We start from the raw sequence: 17,818 nt of genomic DNA on the forward strand, positions 1-17,818 counted from the left end.
AAGTTTCATAAGACTAAATGAAAAACTATGTAAAAAAATGTATATTTAATAGGCTACTCGATCAAAAGGGTTAACACAACTACAAGCCAAGTATACTTCGAATACTTAATTATACTTTTAAGTATATTTTAAGACCTCGATCAAAAGATTGAGTACAAGTACAGGCCAAATATATTTGGACTTTTCTCTCAGTATAAGTCAAGTACACTGAAGTGTAATTTTAAGTATATTTCTGAGAAGTACATAAAGTATATTTTTGAGAAGTATATAAAATGTAGACTGAAAGTATATTTTCTTATTTTTAGTTTAAAAGAAGTATACTAATAGAACACTTGAATAAACGTATTTTTCGTAAGGGCAAACACACACATAGGCCTACACACAAACAATAGGTTAACCCCGGTTCTCTGAAACATCGAGTGGAGAGATCCACCTATAGGAAGGGCATCCATACCTGAACTCTGCAGAAGCATCCAATTGCACCAAGTCTGGCAAGACCTGGGCCCGTATTCATAAAGATTCTAAGAATCCTCTCAGAAAACTCTTAATTTAGCTTAAAAACTTTTATGTAGGAGTCTTAGCTTAAGAGCGATTCGGGACCAATCTGAGAGCAACTCTGAGTAAGGAAAATACAAAAACTTTTATCTTAGTGAGGAGGCGGGGTTGACCTTGTTGCTATGTATGACACAATCTTTTGAAAAAAAAAAAGTGCTTTTAAGTATAGGGTCTATTCTAAGCCTCCACTTTGAACTTACATGCGTAATTTTTCCTATTTGATCGTTCTCTCACACACACACACACACACACACACACACACACACACACATTATATATGTGTATATAAATCCTTTTTTTATTTACCATGCTGTTGATTTCCTATAAGGTATTATTTGATTGCTTAGAATGATAAAAATTGTTCCACTCTTTCCAGTTACACTGATTGCTGGCATGTCTATTTAAGCGGTGGTTTGAATGTTGGTTTTAATGTATCAAACATGGAATTTTCCCAGTTGCCAAATATCGTAATAGTGATTACTTTCATTTCAGGCGCTATGGCATTTCTGCGCTGTGTCGGAGATATTAGCGTGTCTCTAAAAAGATCAGTCACAAACATGATCCCTGCACGATCTTATCTATAGCGTCTTATTAACTCACTGTCATCCATTGTCTGCAACACATTTCTTCTCCCTCTTCGTCTTTCTGCCATTTTCTCCTCTGCTAAAGAAACTCTTAAGCCTCTTAAAAGTCCTCGTCCGTGCTCCTAACAATTTTGACCTTAAGACCTCTTTTAAGGGTTAAGATGCTTTCTGAATTACTTTTTTCTTTACTAGGAGTTTTTCTTTAATTTTAAGAGTAAACGCCCACATTTCTAAGAATATTCTTAGAATTTTGTCACTAGGAGCTACTCTTTGCATTAAGATTCTTTATGAATACGGGCCCAGCAGGGCACAGCCAATGCCCGGTAAGGCCTACCCCCTTAGCTGAGGGCATATAAAGCAACACACACATATAAACAAATATATATATATATACAAATATATATATATATATATATATATATATATATATATATATATATATAAAGCGGCTAAGCCCCTCGTGGAATGAGCTCTGATGTCCCCTGGGGGCTGGGGCTGCACTCCCTTTGATTCATATGCCAAAGCTATAGCATTCACAAGCCCAATGTGAGAGGCGTTGCTATATAATCGCTCCCTTGTTTAGGAGGGAGGATATTTCCTCTTTCAGAATGTGTGCAGCGCTCTCCTCCGTGTGTGAAGAGAGAACGCTGTTGAAATGTGGGGGTTTTATTGCAAACTGCAGTCTGTAGCCCTGCATTATAGTACGCGTCACCCACTCGGGAGCTGAAACAGTTTGCCAAGCCAATTCGTCACTCGCGAGTGTTCCCACCCGAGCTGCAGCGGCGCTGTGTAAGCCCAGCTGGCTCATTTGTAATGCAATGGCACCCCCTTGTGGTCCTCTCTCTGTAACGAATTCATTTGATTTGTTTGTTTTAATGTGTTGTTGTGTTTTGTGTGTGTTTTGTGTTGGGGGAACACTGAGGCCGAAGCCTTTAATAATTGGGTGAGGGGAACAAAGTATGTGTGGTGTGGTAACATTGCTTTTGCACTTTTCCTCACAACAGACCCCCTGAACGTCGGGGGAGAACACACAACATCCACAACATCCACTGAACACATGGGCTGGGCAGCCTCGAGAAGGGGATGGCCGACCCCTCTATAAGAAACCCTCCATCTATTGAACAGGGGCTCTAGGGCAGGAAGAGAGTCCGAAGAGCTTGCGGCTCGTGAGCGCGGACTCGATGGCAAACGTGCAGGGGTCGCCTGGCGTGGGGCCGCCTTCCTGGGAAGGCATAACTTGAAAGCCTTGTCTTACTTTTCTTGTCGTTGCATCGTTGGTGCATCAATGCGACGGCGGGGCTAAAGAGGTTCACTGTCAGGAAGGCCCGACAGGTTCACCCAGAGCGCACGCTCCCCCACAACAGAAAGCACTATGGAGCGCCCGCAGGTTTGGACGGCCTGACAAGCGTTACGAAGGACGAGGTCATTAACAGTAATGATCTCCGTCCACAGCGTGGGTGAGGGGGATCCCTTGTCCAACTGTTGGCATAGGTCGTCCAAAATCTCCGCCTGGCAAGCGGAGAGGTGGGAGGAGACATTCAGGGACATTGAACAGCCAAGACAGCCAAGGCCAAGGATCTATAAGCGGCCTGGTGCACAGAGGCAGAAAAACGTTCCATCTGGTTAAGCAAGACCGGCTTCGGGGGAGCGAGCAGCCCGCCCTGGACTGGGTTAAGGTGCCTGGCGATCGATGGCTCGATAGCAGGGGGATCACCCATGCAGAGAGCAGCCATATCCTTCACCTCTAGACCCGCAAGGCCGTGTTTAAGATCGAGCGGGTCGCTCCAGTTGTGCCTCATGTGCTTCGCGCACGCTGGGAGGATGGGGAAGAATTGTTTCCTCGGACCGGGAGGGGGTCCCAGCACTTTCCCATCATAAATGTCCCTTTCCTGGTTGGTGGCGCTCTGTGGAGCCGGCCACTCAATGTTGAGGCGAGCAGCCGCTCGCTCACACACTTCCAGGAGGATGGACTGAGGCAAGGCCACGGGGGCGTTGGCCTGGGGAACGGCAGAAGGTGGGGTGGCCTCCTCGTCCCCTGAGACCGAGAAGGCCCGCGTCATCGGTGTCATAACCAGAGCCGGTTGGTTTGTCGACGAGCGGGAGGTTGCCCGCGAAGATGTCCTCTTCGGGGAACGCATGATTGGGCTGGTCAGCCCAGACAAAAGAAGTCGCGCCCCGGGAGGCCCCCGGTAGCCCATCGTTGTCACCGTGTCCCTCATCCGAGTCAGAAAAGTCGAGCTCGACACAGTGGGTCGCGGCAACTTTAAGGCGGTGTCGCAGGAGTTTTTTCGGCAGCATCAGGCAATGACTGCAGTTCTCCATAGCCTCTTCCGCGTGCTTAAGGCCCAAACAGACCACGCAGAACGGGTGAAGGTCCTTCGCAGCAATCAGCGCACCACGCGCGGTCTGGAAGGCCCGTGATAGGCTGTTCCCGGGAGAAGCGGCAGATTTAGAGAGCGACAAACCGGCAAAAACCTCCGAAAAATCCGTGGCGGGCAGCCATGGAAAGGGAAATAGCCTAGGTGAGAAGATGCGAGAGCTTGGGCAGCTCAGAAGCAAACACAGCTAAACTAGGTAGAAAAACAACTGTCACGCCTGGCGGAGGCTGATCTGGCGATTTTTCCTCCTGCAGACACGAAAGGTGAGCAGCGTAAATCCAACCGAACTGTGTAAGTGCAGAGATCACGAGAAGCGAATGTCAACTGGAGAACAGTAGCGCATGCAGGCTTTATATGCCCTCAGCTAAGGGGCATTCTGCCTGTCTTGCCAGACTTGGTGCAATTGGATGCTTCTGCAGAGGTCAGGTACGGATGCCCTTCCCATAGGTGGATCTCGAACACGAGATGATGAAGGAGAACATCTTGTTACATTAACCTCTTCCACTCTAAGGCATATTTTGGAATTCCGTCTGAATTTAACACACCCAAGTTTAAATATTCACCCTACACACATACAGTGTAGGAAATGAAAAAAAACTGGTGTCATTGTACAGAAAACCCTTCAAATTTACTAAATCAGATTGCAAAACTTCATAAATAGCATTGTATGTGTTTAAAATATTATGATAAACATAAAAAATAGGCCATTTTTATTTATTTTTTCTAGTGGTCAACCGATATTGTTTTTTTGATGGCCGATGCCGATATCTTAGAGAGCAGGATGGCCGATGACCGATATAAAACCGATATTTTTTATATATACTTTATATTTATTTTAATCAATATTTTATACATTTTAAATAAATTAGAAAACAAATCTTTAAAATAAACATGCTTATACTTTAGATGGCAACTTCTTGAATCTGCAGTCCTATTATAATATTTTTCACAAATAAAGTGTTTAAAAATATATGAATATGTGAATAAAAAAGAAGTAAACACTGTAACATTGCACTCAGTAATCTGGAAATATTGTGCGCACATCATATTTTTTCAAATAAAGACAAGGTAACGCTAATATTACATACAGCACACAGTGAAAACGATATGAATATGACACAGTGGGCAACTGGATATAGCACAGCATATTTAAAAATGAAGGATTTAAAGTTTTTCGATCACGTATCCTGAAGCTGATCTTCTGTTTGCATTCACTCACTCACTTCGCAGGGACCGGCCGTCACTCGCAGAACACGTTTATGCAGGCTACAAATGCACACTTCACAAGATTCAGAGATTTGTTTAAATTATGTAGATGCGCATTTGCTGAATGTTGACGGTAAAAACAATCCATAAGGCGTTTTTTTTTTTTTTTTTTTCGCATTTCAGGTAAGCCGTTTTGTCCCTTTGACTAGCCCGTAGTCAGCCCCTTTGGTTTGTGAAGCGGTAAAAGGTGATGGATAGGAAAAAGTACGACCGGATTTTTAAACAGCCTGTTTAACTTTAAAAAAAATCAGACGGTTCCGTTTACAACACTAAGGTACAATGCAGCATTTGTTTCAAGGAGTTCAGCTACCATCGGAGCACGTCAAGTCTAAGTTACCACCTCCAGGCGAAACACCCCGGTGTTTCACCTGACGCCTCCCCGCCAAGCAAGCCGCAGCCCCGCCCAAGAACTATTCCTGAGTGCGGGCGTCGCAGCAGACCCTTGGATGAAAAGAAGTTAACCACAGCGATCGCCAGATGGGTGGCAACTGATTGCAGACCAGTCAACATTGTTGAAGATTCGGGTCTCAGGGATGTAATCAGGTTGGCAAGTTCTGACCCGGCTTACACGTTACCATCGCGGGGAATAGAGGAGTTGCTCGCATAGAGGAGCTTTATGAAGCTGAGAAACAATCTAAAATCAATTTCCTGCGAAATGCAAATGCTGTGGCATTAACCGGGGATCATTGGACGTCAGTAAGTAATCAGAATTATCTTGGAGTTACTGCACACCACATAGACGCTGACTGGAAGTTGCATTCGTTTGCTTTAACGGTTAAACACTCAGAAGAACGGCACTTTGCAGAAACATGTGCCGAACAATTTTCTGAAGTTGCAGAGCAGTGGGAAATTGCGGGGAAGGTGACAACAATTGGCACCGACATTGCCCGTAATATGACAGCAGCAGCAAGACTCCTGCCACACGAGCACATGCCGTGCGTTGCGCACAGTTTACAGAGATCGATCACAATGTCACTCCGTGACAGTGGTCTTGAGAATGTCTTGGCAAAATGCCGCAAATTGGTTGGACATTTTAAGCATAGTCCAGCAAATGCAGCTGAATTGCGAGCACAACAAGAGGAGTTGGGACAGCCACAGGAGCCCCTCGTCCAAGATGTTTCCACCAGGTGGAACTCCACTCTCATCATGATCACCCGGCTTCTGAGAAACAAGGACGTTGTCAAGGCTACACTTGAACTCCATCAACAAAGAGGCACACCAGCCATGCTGACTAATGCAGAACTGGAGAAGATCGAAAAGCTTGAAACACTCCTTGAACCATGCAGGTAAATATTTTGAATTTGTTTTGTTGAAAATTAAAATGTGACTGATTTATTAGTCTCTCTTTAATCATTTAGTTATTGCTAAAATTAGATGCTGCTGCTTTTGTAGCTTTAAACATTGGTTATATGAATATGAAAAGCACTGTAAGATGAAGAGGAGGAAGGCCTACACACATGCTCTAAAAATTGAGTTTTTAGAATTTTATTTCACTGGAGCTTAACTTCATCCTTTTTTTTTTTTTTTTTTTAACTGGTAATTGATTGCACTTTATGTTTCTTGGCAGGTATGTGACTGAGCTTTTGGGAGGGGAACAGTACATATCCTGCTCCGTGGTCCTGCCTGCACTGTGTCATTTGTTCCGGTTGATGACTGGTTCTGACGATGATCCAGGTTATGTGCTCCGGTTTAAAGCGGCCTTCACATCTGACCTATCAAAGCGAAAACAAAGCACCAATCTCCAGTGGTTGAAAGTGGCAACAGCGCTTGACCCCAGATTTAAGGATCTGAAATGCCTTCCCAGATCTGAAAGGGAGGAAGTCTGGAAGTTGATTAAAGAGGAGAGTGCCCAGCAACCTGAGCCTCGTAGAGAACCTGAGCCAGGTCCACCTAAAAAGAAGATGCACTTTCTGTTAGCTGCTGCATCAGATTCAGATGACGAAGAAGACCCAGCATCTGACACGTCTTTGGATCGGTACAGAGGTGAGCCCAGCATCTCCATCGATGACTGTCCATTGGAATGGTGGTCTGGACACGCAATGGCCTACCCAACCTTGGCACCTCTAGCACAAAAATATCTGGCTACACCTGCAACAACGGTACCGTGTGAAAGACTGTTCTCACTCTCTGGTCACATCTTGCAAAAAAAGAGAGCAGCACTGTCCACTGCTAATGTCACCAGACTGGTGTGTGTTAGCAATTGGGTTAAAGAAAAGAAATAGGAGAGACAACTTAGAACTCAGATAGTTCTGAATCTCATGTCCAATCATGCAATATTTTTCATTTCATCTTACTGTCATTTGGACTTTTTTTTTTCATCCATGTGCAGCACAGGTTAATTACAAGGATGACATTCTTCATTTAAAACTAGAAAATGTTACAAATATCCCGCTGTGGCCGTCAATGTTTTAGACTGTTCTGTTTGTCATAAGCGAGTTAGAAATTTCCTACCAGTGTTACATATCACTTGATTGCTGTTATTTCCAGCTATGAATTGTTTTGCTAATGATGTTATTGTTTATTTTTGAAGTAGCTTAAGAGAGTGGCCTGATAAATGTAATCTCTCAAAGTAAGCACTCCGTTACTTTATTCCTCCTAATATTTGGAAGTTGGTCTACATTGCACTTTTTTTTTTTATAAAAAAAGGTAAAAAAGGAAATTGTATGTGTTCTTTTGATTCCCAATGAAAACTCTGGTAAGATATACTACATTATGGGCTTAGAACTGCCTTGATATGCAAAATAACAGAATTTTACACGTGCAATTCAAACCGCGATTAATCGCAGTTAACTATGAAGCTTCTGCGATTAATTGCGATTAAAATTTTTTATCGTTTGACAGCCCTAATATATATATAACCATGCAAATATATTTTATATATATATATGCATCAAAATTAGGCAAATTACATCATTTTATTCAAGTCTGATTTTATTCAAATACTGAATATGCAAATGTTTGCTAATAAAACATAAATGTTAAATCAAGTTTCCACATATTCTGTCAAGAAACAATTAGTCGGCTCAGTTGCTGTACTTTTCAATTTCAAAATAAAAATTCTAAAATACTTACCAGCATTATAAATGCAGTAACTTACCCGTCAAACGCAGGGTCCTCTCCCTCACGAAAAACAGCAGCCTCTACTTCAGAGTCATTACTAGTCGCTGCACGATGCATCGTCACTTTCTCGTTCAAGCTCTTCTAATATCGCTTCAACGTAAGATAACACCTTTTTTGCTGCTTTTCCCTCTCCAGATGCATTTTTAAATCTAAAACGCTCACAAAATACAAATATACCCTCAAATCTTCACTCACTCGTCTCTGTCACTGCCAATCACCTCTCACCAACAACGTCGTGATCCCACCCATCTGCTCCACTGATTCATCGGCTGTTTCAGCATCTGACTGGATTAGATGCATGATTGACATGTGATTGGAAAGCTGACATCCTCAGCTATTAACACGTGCCTGATATGTATATCATTGTCATGATTAGGGGACGCTTGCACGTTTTGATGATGATGTGTAGATCGCGTGTTTCTCCGGTCGAGCGCGTTTTGTGTTCTGGACATCCGCAACATAACAGTGGTTCCCTTTCGAACGGTCACTTCGTATTGTGTAGCTATACGCAGTGGGGAAACTCCTTTTCCTCGATTTACTGAAGCTTATATGTAAAACGCATTTGCAGCTGCAGCAACTGCACATCCAATGGTGCGGGCGCCTCCCTGTGAGCTAGCCCTACGTCATTACACGTCAGAGCCCTCCAAGGGGGCGTGGCCTTAGCCTATAATAGTCCCCCGAATTCGCCATTATAGCAGATCTTACTCCTTCAGCGACAACTTCATGTCTCTGACTGTTTTACTGAGCCTTAGCCGTTTGAACAAGCCCTTCAGCCTGAGCGAGCATCATTTCAGCAGACTACGCCTTTTCAGCCGTTTTCTCCTGACGCCGTCTCACCTGTGGCTATCCGGCGACGACGCAATATCCTTTCTATTCTGATTTAGAATATTTTCAACTATGCCTCGTTCATCCTGTGCCATGTGTGGAGTCAAGCTGCACGAGGCCGATGGACACACGAGCTGCATTTCATGCCTGGGAGTTAACCACGCAGAGAATGCACTCTCTGCCGGCGGATGTGCGGCCTGCGAGCAGCGGGAGCATGCCTATCTCCGTGCTGCGAACACGGCTAGCTCTCTCATGAGACGGCGATGCCGCTTCACCCGCTTCACCCTTACTTCAGCCGAGGAAGAAGAAACGCCGCAGCCAAAGGCAGCCTGAGAACATGGATATCAGTGAACGCACACCGGCTACGTCCCCACATGCCTCACTCTCTCCAGAGCAAACACCTTCACCGGTCCTGTTCGAGGGAGACCAGTGGGTTATTTTTTAAACCCAAATGCTGGGTTGAGCATTTTGACTATGTTGCTGGGTTATTTTCTCAGGAATCAGCTGACAATGACCCAGCATTTGGGTTTGTTTTGGAAATTTTGACCCAGCGCTTACCTCCTCGCGAGTCGCGCGCGCCGCTTTTGTCCACACTGTTCAAATCACTATTCACTACGTCAGGAAAACGAGCATATTCACCTTATCCGGGGTTAAAGCATTACGGAATGGGGTGACAATTTGACCTGCTGCCAGTGTTCGAATTGTGTCAAAGCTCTTGGGGGGTCCCCACAAAAAAAAAAAAACTTAATAATATAGCCTACATATTTTCATTTATTTATTTCATATAATACTATAATTTCATTTACTTAACTTTTAGTGTTTCAGAACATGTTTTTGCAGTTGAGCATTAACTCTGTGCATAATTGATGAACAAAGACTTTTCTCCACCCAAAATCTATGTAATAATCCTGGTTTTTCCTGGGCTAAAAATCCCGATCATGTAGCCTATTTTAATAAGATAATTAAATGTGTATTTTTCGTAGACCATCATATAGCCTACTGAGTTTCCCACAGTATTTTTGTGGATTGAGCTCGGTACTTCTAGGGGGGTCCGGGGGCATGCCCCCCCGGAAGAAAATTGTGTACATTTTAAAGATAAATTCATTAATCTGGTGCACTTTGAGTCCCCCGAATCTGCTGTTAAAAATAAATAATCCACCCGCCAACCTCCCGGACCTATGATATTCTCTGATTTAGATATCTGCATCTGATCATCACATTTCAATTATTAAAATTCTCAGTGTTAAGCATGATAATATGATGAAATATCACACTGTAGGCTGATTTAAAATTAAGATTTATTTAAAATAAAAGTTCTTCTTTTGTCAAAATTACATTTCCAGCCTAAACAGAGGCTTTACTCCCTTCAAACCTAAATTGTCAATGTTTCATTACATCACTGTTGGAAAACACTCTTATCAGAATATTTTTTTTTAGCTTTATAAAGGGCATTTCTTTCCCTAATTTGTACTCTCTATACTCTTTCCCTACTCTCAGGGAACTGAGGTTACGTTAGTAGCCTAACCGAGTAGGCCTACGTTATTTCTTATTTTATTTTTTTGATATTGAAAATAGTTTTAATCAGGGCATTTGTCCGGTTGGGCAAGTAGGCTACAATTCTCTTTCACTTGTCCCTTAAAAAACACACGCACGTGTCCCGGACAACCGTTAATGTCGAAATTCTATTCAGATCAGTAAATTACCAAACAATCATAAAAGAAAGAAATATTATCTTACTGTCATTGTGAGGTGAAAATGAGGATCCACTCTGCCAGACTCTCGTGAAAGTGCTTATCTATAGCACGAAATGTATTTCTCGTAGGCTACCATTTATTCGCCAAAAATAGTTTTTGCGTGCATATGATAGCCTACGCACTTTATGGCGTGTAATATGCACGTACTCCACACCCCTAATCCTACCCAAGGCAAGGGGTTTGCAGTGTGTATCATTTACACGCAATATATATATATATTTGGCATATAAATGGCACGATCAATAAAATGTATCTGTTTATAAATTTGAGCGTCTTTTCAGACGCAAATCTAATTTGAATTACTTTCTAATAGGAGCGGCAGCGAATACTTTGATTAAAAAAATATATATTACCTAATAAATTATGTTTCTATTATTTTAGTTTTAATGAAAAACCAGGGGACCCCCCGAGGTAATTTTTTTGGGCCTTATGGGGGGTCCCTTGATGCTTATGGGGGGTCCCTTGATGCTTATGGGGGGTCCCGGACCCCCCCAGCCCCCCCTCAATTCGAACACTGCCTGCTGCGCTAAAAACTCTTTCTGAAGGACTGCTTGTTGCAGGCACACATAAAAATTTTCGCGTTACGAGAGACATGAGCGGGAATCGGCTTTCATTATTTTTCCACCACGCAAGTGGATCCTCCTCGAGTCCTCACCGTCAATCACATCCTCCAAAAGATAGGCCGCGAGCTCAGCCGCTGCCCGACCCGCCGACTTGAGCTGCAAAGAAGCTCTGGCCGCCCTGTCAAGGACGCTTGTCAAAAAGTACGGAGAAGCTTGTTGACGCTTTGGCCGCTCTGAAGTCTGTGTCACACCATGAAATGTAAACAGGAAAAAAAACAAGCAATACATTGACACTAGAAACCTTTTATAATGACAGCATTTTTATAACCGTTTTGGTCACATTTGGTCGGGAAAAAATTATTTTGATTAATATGCGCGAGGGAGAGCGAGCAAGACGTGTTGTTTGAAGACGGTTAAGGTGAGTGAGTGCGCACGCGCGGCCGGGGCTCTCTCTCTCTTTTGTAACTGGTCCCTATATGAAAATAACGTCATACATTTTTATATAATAACGTCATAAATTTCGTCATAAATGATAGGAAACCCAGCAACAGCGATTATCAGTTTCTCCTCCATTTTCTCGGAACTAATGTTTAGGTAGGAACGAAAGTTTACATCGTATGTTTCTCCGGAATCAGCCAGCGCGAAGGACGTCTATATTCTGATTGGTTGCTGGCGTTTTGCCGCTGCTTGCCGCTGAACCGCGAAGCTCATTACCATAAAGTTGAGCTTCTCTCAACTTTCAGATTGACGCTCAAAACGCCCAAAACGCGACGCCGATGAATTTGACGCTCCTTGCAGCTGAGAGAAGCCAGCTTCCATTGAAAATGAATGACTTCCGGTAACTTTGGAAGCTCAAGTCGGCGGCGGTGTGAACGCACAGTCACTCGTAGGTGTTTTTTTGGTCTTTCCAGAGAATGTCTAATATGGCGAGAAGTTTCACTCTCACTACACTTCCGGCTTCTGAACTGGTTGCAGTTCCACTCTGATTCCATATGAGGGCGCTCACAGGACGAGTGCAGAATGAATGGAGGTCAATGGCAGTATACCCCTCAAAATCCACTTTTCTCAGGATATAATTTTTTGTCTAGTAATTTGAATGTTGTATTCGAAAGGAGATGCAAAGAAATTACACATTGCTGGGTGTTAGATTTTTTAGAGTCACTTATTTGCTTTAAAAAAGTCTTTCAAAATGTCAATGACGTCAGAATGCTGACGTCATTAGCAGAATGCTAGCGTGTTATGGGCAACAACAACTCAACCTGTAAGAAATCAAAACGACATAAGTACTCGTTCATTCAACTTTCGACCTAAAACCCATGTTGAACTTGCAAAATCTACAATCACATCTGAGATTTCTCAACGGCAATCGGGTGAAAGAGACAAATTTAGCCGTCTAGCCCCATTGACTCCCATTCATTTTGCACTCATGGCGAGCGCCCCCAGTGGAACTCTGGTGGTACTACAACCAAAATTCGGTACAATAGGGCTTAATAGGGAGTGGACAGGCTCTCCGTAGACGGGCTCTGGTCTTTCCAAGGAGATCACTCAGTGTGTTTTTTTTTTCTTCAAAGGCACCTCTTGAGCGCTGGTGTTTGCATGTTGTTCTTCGTTCTCGTGATTTACCGGGCTTGAGTGACGATGGCACTCTGTAATGGCATCAAGCACTTCTGTCTTGGTTTGCTCTAATTCGTTCAAATTAAATCCACCTCTGTAGCGGGGATCAAGGAGAGTGCTGATCCGGAGAAGTTTTTGGGTTGCGTGGTTGTTATATTTGGCGTCTAATTCCTCCAAGATGCCAGTCTTAATTTTTTTACCCAATTGTGTGTCATCGTCATTTTCCGTTAAGACACGACGTGTGTGTTGTAGCACTGGGGTGACAGACGAAACAGTAACATAAGTTTCTCCTGACAAAACGTCGGTCAAATCTGCTACAGGCTTCAGTCCTTTGTTCACAGACTCCAGAACTGAAATATCTTGCCACGTTAAGTTTGGTAGTGGACGTCGGCTTTTGTCATCCGCAAAGACCCGTCGTATTGCTGGAGTCTGCTCCAGAATCCTTTCCGTCATCTTCAGCTTCGAGCCCCAGCGCGTTGGACAGTCCTACAATCAATTAATAAACAACACAAAAATCATTACTATTTAAAGTGTCTGTTTTTATATACATTTTTTTATATCAATCTTTTAATTTAACATTTGTTTTTCTTTTAAGAAAGATTTAAAATAGCTGCGTTTGTGTTCTGCAATTCTAATGTAGCCTAACCTTAAACGGTTGTAAATTTATATAAAAGGTAACCATAGGCCTGTATTTTAAATACTATTAAAATAAAGGTGTTAGAATAAAATTATTATAATATAAAAAATCATGGGTATAGGCTATTTAAAATAGCATAATAAAATACAATATATAAAATAATGGTAACACTACAATAAGGTTTAATTTAATCTCCAATATGTTCTTTAACAGTTGAGATAGTTCTTTAATGCTTCGCTAACTAGCAGAAGACACTAGCAGGGTTTAAATCCCAGTTGTGCAGACGGAGGCATGTTGTCACACTTCGTTACAATGAGCCCCTATTAGAAATATGCTATTATATTCTATACTTTTATTAATTTTATTGAGAAAACGTGAGAAAAAAGGTGAATAAAGACTGAGAGTCAATGTTCAGAAATGACTAATTATTTATTTGTTTTGAACTATGTTATATAGCTGTGTTTTCCTGTGTTCGTAGTCAAAACTCAAAAATGAGTTTATATTTAATTATTAAAAATTGCCATTATTTTATATGAAAAAGTTTTTAAATTGTATTTTATTTAGAAAATATTAAAATTTTTTTTTTTTTTTTTTTTTATTAGATCAGATAACATTTTAAGCTGTCATATGTTATGTTACAATGTACTCCACCTATGGGGCATGTTGTCACATTTCACTTCCATTCTTTCGGGGTATGTCAAGAAAAAAGTATATACTGTATTAATAAAACAAAAATACATAATTGTAGTAGACGTGGGAAATTAATGTGGGAAAAAAGAAATACTCTGAAGTAGATTTACACAAACTGAGAGAAAGTCAAAAAGCGTTACTTTGTGCCCCGCTCTCCCCTACGTTCATTATAAGATCAAGTTCATTAGGCTATTAGTTTATTCAACTAATGTAGTTAACTAATGTTTACTAATGAAACCTTATTCTAAAGTGTTACCAAAATAATATTAAAATAATAATGATATTAAAATATAACAGTTATCTTACCGTTACGTGAGAGTGATTAGGGATGTTGAGCTCCTCTTGCGCTCTCACGAGTTCACGTCTTCGGTGCCAACTCTTCGAGAAAGCCCCATTAATGGCCCGGCATACACCAAATGCTCGGTCTGTACTGGCCTTCTCCTTCTGAAGTGAATTGTTTATGGCGACATTCAAATTGTGCCCAAAACAATTAAGCCATGGCCAATTTAGTTGCCGCACTGCTGCAACGACATTAGCTCCATCAACAGGAGGACGAGAGGTTCAAGCAGGAGCGAGCATAAAGGTGAGCAACCCTGTTTTATTAAAACTATCCTAACGTTAAGTAACGTTAGTCAAAGAAGTCAGAAAGTCAACAAGAAGTTATGTTGAAATGAACTATGAATTTTTGACGACGGACCAAATGCTCTAGTCTAGATTTTGCGTCTGTCGAACTAGCGACCGTTATGCTAACGTTACGTTACACATAACATTCATTATTTTTACACGGTCTGTCATCAATTATTCCAATTATAACACGGTCACAATGTCTGAGTACAGTTGTTGGTGTCTGTTTTATCTCCAGAAATGTTGCGGGTTAACGTTACTTGACTCGGCGGTGTTGGATGGATGCAGTGTAACGTCACTGGCTAGTGGCTGGATATGCTCATAGATATAAACACTAGATGTCGCCTTGTGGGTCTAAACATGCGTCAAAACCGCCGCCATCTTTGAACAGGGGTCTTGCCATAGGAAGTAGCTAGGTAACGCTGCTATCTCCGCCTATACTTCAATTTTATGGATGATACCGGACTTTTGTGCTGCGTATGGATGTTCACACGAACGAAATCTAAACCAGACAGCATGGGATTAGATTTACTCTGTGGATGGTAGTAGTCAAGTTGTTTTTTTATAAGTTCAGTGTACATTTCTCTGCTTGGAGGAAGAAAATGAACTGTGATTCTCGCACAGCTAATGAACTGTGAATATTCTTTAGATATTATTTGAAATAACTCTTGTGTTTAAAATGTACAATATGCAGGAGTTGATCCTCAATACCCACTTTTGGCTGTGATGTGCTGTGTTGTTCCTAACTTTTGATTTTTTACCGATTGTACTCAAACCTTTTAATGAAAAAAAAAAAAAAAAAAAACTGTAAGTACAGTCCTAATAGTATGCTGGTCCTCTCCCTGTCAATCTTCAAACAGTACATGTGCTTGTTTCTTTCCTTGCAAACTGGGGATGGAGGTGTGGAAGGACACTGAAATTTGTGAAAATGTCAACTGTTTAAATCCTTTCTTTAAAGTGAATTTCGTTTTGTATAAATTGTATCTTAATTTTAATAAATTTTATTCATCAACAAATTGCTTGTTGATATAATCATGGAGGCGTCCGCGCGGTCACTTACTTATTGCACGTTAACTGGAGCGCATCTCATCCTAACTTAACGAAACTCAGCCTATGCCTCACACAGACAAGAGAAATACATCAAATACACAAAGCTTAAATAGTCTTTAAACGAAATCATTTAAAACGAAAGAAAAAAGCTAGGCTACTCTCTGATTATGTAATCCATTATGTGCATTTCTCTCTCTAGGCGCGTTCACTACGGAGATGGCGATCGTCAACTTCATCTCTGCAGCCGAGTCGACACTGTCAGAAGTTTATTAATAAAAATCAATGCACGCGTCACCGGATTTACAAATGCACTTCTTGCTTGTTGCACGCACACATATTATGTCGAAATAACGAGATATTATGTTGAAATAACATTATTCTTAATAAAACATCTTTTAGAATATTTGATTGAATGCTGAATGTTGCGCTTGTTCAATTTAATAAAATTAAAAATTTAATTGTGATCATTAAAATAATTGAATATTAAATATTTAGTGGCCAAGTTTTGCTCATTTATATATGTATTATATAGCAATAGTTTATTCTAAGTTTACTCAAGTGGAAGAATGTGACTAATAAACGTAGGCCTACTAGCACTATGCATTATATTTTGAAAAAGAAGTAATTATCTTAATATCAAAACCTTAAATTTCCTCTGGACTCAATGATAAATACATGACTGACCGTTGGAACGAACCATAAAAACTAGAAAATCGCATTCATGACGATTTATGGTGATTTTATTTCCGTTAGACCTTTGCCTACATTGACGCTGATGCATTAAAGAGGAGGGGCTCCCCTGTTCCAAGATGGCGGCTCTATTGACGCATTCGTTCCAATGAACTGCCGTATACAAGGCGACATCTAGTGTTTATATCTATGGGATATGCTAAAGAAGCTGTAAGTCACCTATTATTTAACTGTTTTTGTTAGTCATTTTCGAAAGGTAGCTTTACATAAAATATTTTCTTATGCTGCAGTATGTTCTCTGTGTTTGGGTGCGTGCGCCTTAGTTCAATTTGGCTAAGCATTTCTGCAGAAAACAGTGATGTCATCGTCCAGCTCTGTACAATTCTTATCAAAAACTGTCTTTGTTCATTTGAAGTCAGTTCAGTGTTGCTTCAGTTACGTTCAGAAACTATGTGAAGATAATCAAAGTAGTTACTGAAGTACAATAAGGTCTTAAACCGGCTCTGAAAAAAAGAGTCATTCAGTTCAGTTCAGTTATCTTCTGATATTGTCAGTGCAATTAAATCAATAATATTGTTGAAAACTAAGTGCCCCTAACTAAGCAAGCCAGAGACAACAGTGGCAAGAAACCCACACTCCATCAGGTGACAGAATGGAGAGGAGAAAAAACCTTAGGAGGAACCAAGCTTATGTATTAACTAGCCTAATACAATTTATTATTTTGGTTTGTCATGCAGTTTGGTTCACAATCATTAAAATAACTAACTATGATGATCATTGAATCGTGAATGAATAAAAAAAAAAAACTGTCAGGAAGAATAGTCAAGTCAAGTATATTTGTATAGCGCTTTTCACAATACAGATTGTATCAAAGCAGCTTCACAGTATTAAATTAAAATAATACAACAAGGTTTGTTTCTAGTGGAATTTATTGATAAAATCAAATTAGATATCCCCAGAATATCCCCAACTGAGCAAGCCAAAGGCAACAGTTGTTAAACATTAACAACATTTATTTATTATTTTTACTTATCTTGAAACTGCAATCAAATAAGTCAATGGGCGCAATGCCCTCAGGCGATTGTTATACCGATAGACTAATACATTGGAATGAATAAAAAAATATTCTATGAAATATCTACAGGTGATTTTATAAAATATTTTTTTAATTATCCACAAAATTAACATTTCTTCTGTTTACAGTCTTGTGAATTAACAATAGTTAATTAAGCTGTTAAAAATTATTTTTTAAGTAATGATTCAATAAAATGATTTATATATATATATTTTTAATTAACTGGAGCCAGCATAAAAATTAATTTTAAAAGCACTGTATAAGACATGCTAACTTTGTAAAGATATTACTAATCAGATGTTTCCTTCTTTTCTTTTACAGCAATGGACATTTTTGTTCAACAAAAACTCCTCAACTGGAATCTTGAGTGCCTCATTGAAAAATTGCTGGTAA

Source organism: Rutilus rutilus (assembly GCF_951802725.1).
Source record: "Rutilus rutilus genome assembly, chromosome: 16".
NCBI lineage: Eukaryota > Metazoa > Chordata > Actinopteri > Cypriniformes > Leuciscidae > Rutilus > Rutilus rutilus.